This window comes from Panthera uncia, chromosome D4 (genome assembly GCF_023721935.1).
Source record: "Panthera uncia isolate 11264 chromosome D4, Puncia_PCG_1.0, whole genome shotgun sequence".
NCBI classification, from domain to species: domain Eukaryota; kingdom Metazoa; phylum Chordata; class Mammalia; order Carnivora; family Felidae; genus Panthera; species Panthera uncia.
Window position 1 is genome coordinate 19,578,913 of NC_064807.1, and position 3,151 is coordinate 19,582,063.

Below are 3,151 nucleotides of genomic sequence, written 5' to 3' on the forward strand. Positions count from 1 at the left end.
ACTTACCTCCCAGGGCTGCTCGCCTGGGTGCAGTGGTTGAGTGTTGTGAAGATTGCGTGTTGTGAGGATGTTTGGGGAGCCTTATTCCTAGGAGACATGGGGCTTTTTTGTCTGGTGACTTGGACCCCAAAGTCCATGGCTGCTTTGCCGAATCTTTGTTATATTGCACAGCAGCCCAGGACTCTTCAAAAAACTTTCTCTCCCTCGTTCCTTTACATGGGGTCAGACTTGCGTGATGGCCTAATGACAATGTCAGGCTTCCACTTCTCCCTCCTTCCAACAGAGGAATTTTCTCAGATAAAATCTTTACTCCTTTGATCCCATCTTGAAACCTGCTTCTTAGGGGACCTGGACTAATGCCGCTGGCTCTGTGTTCCTTACTGTTTGGTCAGATGTCCATTTGTACATGGCCTTCACTACTGTAGTCGCTTTCCTGGTTATTATTTAGCACACCAGCCCACTGTTTTATTTCCTTTATAGCAGTGGTTATGATGCCTAAATGCTTGTTTGTTTGTTTGGTTACTAATTACCTATTTCCTCTATTGGAATGTAGTTCTCCCTCGGGCAGAGACATGATCAGCCCCAGCATTTAACTGTATTCCTGGCACATCATCTATGCTTAACAGATACTGTTGAATTAATGGATGGATTCTGATAGATTTTTAACAAGGGGTTGAGAGTTTTGAGGAAGACATGTATGAGTGGTAATTAGGGAAGCTGGCATGTTTTGGAGGAGGGCAAGACTAAACTAGATACTATTAGGCAGTTGAAGACACTATATGGATCCTGGTCTCATGAGGGTAATGAGCTAAAAGAGATGATACATTGACTTATGTCCCTAATTCTCTGGGATAGCTCCATTTCTGTCCTGTCAACCATCTAAGGGAACTCACCCATGTCAGGGTATGTGTTCTGAAAAACGACGGCCAAAGTGACGAAGAAGGGTGTCAGTATAGTGTCAAAGGCAAGCTTTGTTTTAATTTAACATGGCGCTTCAGTCTGGCCCACCTGTTTTCCCTCCCTCATGATGTGGGGCAAAGGGTTGGACCTTCCTTTGCTTTAGTGACCAGGGCAGACCCCGAATTAGGGTCAGGGGGCAAGAAAAGCTGTACATTCTCTTCAGTGACTGTTTTAGTGGTGGTAGTATGTGCCATGTTCAAAATTCTCTAGCCTAATTTTAGCCAGAGGACTGTTTCCGTCATTGAGAATTTTCCTTCTCATTTTGAACAGTAACCCTCTATCCAACAAGAGAATTTGGCATTTTGGCCTAAGACAAGGTAGAATTTAGATGTGAGGGTGGTGACTAATTAGTCCTGGAATCAAATTCTCCCGTCTGGCCATATCGGAGAATATAGGACAATTGGCAGAAAAATAAAAAATGACTCCTGAATGCTCAGAAGTTGTGCCGGTCTTGAGGAAAGTTGACCTAACCTTAATGGAAAATTTTCTTCTTGTTGGGATCTGAGGCTCAGATTTGTGGCTCTCAGGATAGGTGAATTTGTGTGCTGTGAATAACCAATAATGGATTCCATTTTTGTCTCAGATTCTTCCAGACTGATATTATTCTCTTCAGGCAGATTCTTAAAGGTAATAAGCCTATTAGCTACCCTATCTTTTGGGCAAAAATTTCCACTTTAATGTGTATTGCACGCATGTATTCATGCACATGTGGGTACCAATGCACACAAATTATTACATCTGCTCCTGTTTGATATATCTATTTAACTCAAGCCTGTAAAATGTAATGAAAATGCAACCACGATCCATATATATATGGAGAAATATATATTAAGACCAAGATACACAAGCCAGAGAAAGACCTGGACCCAGAGGGAGAATCGTGCTATTAGCTGAGCAGTGCAATCAGAGAGAAAGTATCCCTTTGCATGGGGTCCAGGTTAGAATGGTCAAAGCTTCAGAGAAGGCGGCATTAGCCTGCCTTGACATTAAGGGTAGAGACAGAAGGAGAGGAGCCCCGCCAGGTATTTGTGAAGTAAAAGTTCCCCTTTCTTTTAAAACACAATAGCTTGTGTAATTTTGTCACATGCATCTGTTGCTCTCCCCTCTTAACTCTGTGCGGAAGTGCTCACCCGAGCATTCACGGGAGCAGTTCTCCCTCCCACCCCTGACACCTGCCACGGAAAATGCTGCATTATTCATCGGGGAGCTAATGGCAGGTGATGAGATCTTTTCACGCTACATCCCTCTCAGTAGGTGTTTACCACTCCGTTCACCAGCAGCCCTGCTATTACTGAGGGGCCAGAAGAACCCTACACACTTGCTTGCAAGGTAATGGGAAACGTGCTCAGCTTTCTGGGCTCACAAGTGCAGATGAAGGTTATCACCAGGGCAGCTGCGAAGCCCAGGGCGGGAGGAAGGTGGTCACTCTAAGCGAACAGCTTAATTTTGGAAATCCATACAAATCATGTCAGAGCCATGATAATCCATCTTCTTTAGCTCCCAGCCTTTCAGCAGTGACTGCACTGTAATAATTCCCCCCGATTCACCTGTGATCTCTATAAATAACCGGAGTGAGGGAGGAAAGGAGGGGAGGAAAGAGATGAGTTTAGCTTAGTGTCTGATGAGCATGCCAGCGAGGAATTTATCTCTGTCTAGTAAGCAAGCTGCGGTCTTCTCCGAGAGTGGGCGGGGTGTGGCAACGCACAGGAAGCTAGCAGGGGGACAGTCCTGCGACCCCAGCTCAGTGCTCTGGTGTCATTTGAAACCAGCTTGACAAGAGAGGTAGTGGTTCCACTGATTTATCTGAAAGCTGTGACAAAAAAATTATGGAGCAATACCATGTCAGCATGTGGGAGGGATAAAGGAGGGGAGGCTATTTTATCTTCTGGTCCTTAATTCCGTGGGGAGCACATGTTATCAGAGATTCCTTTGCCACACCACATTTGCCATCGTAACCATCGAGTGATTCTAACTTTTTTATTTGCTTTTTTTCTGGTGGAGTTTTTGTTGTTGTTGTTAGGGATAGCAGGACTTGGGGGTTACTGTTTGGGTTACAGGAATGTTAAGTGCAAGAATCTAGGTAGGAAAAGTCACTATGGTCAAGACAGCCTGGTAGGGAGGCAGTCAAATTTTTGTTTGCCCTGCTCATGGTAGCTGATTTCACAGTTCTTCCTGATGGGTGCTGCTTCTC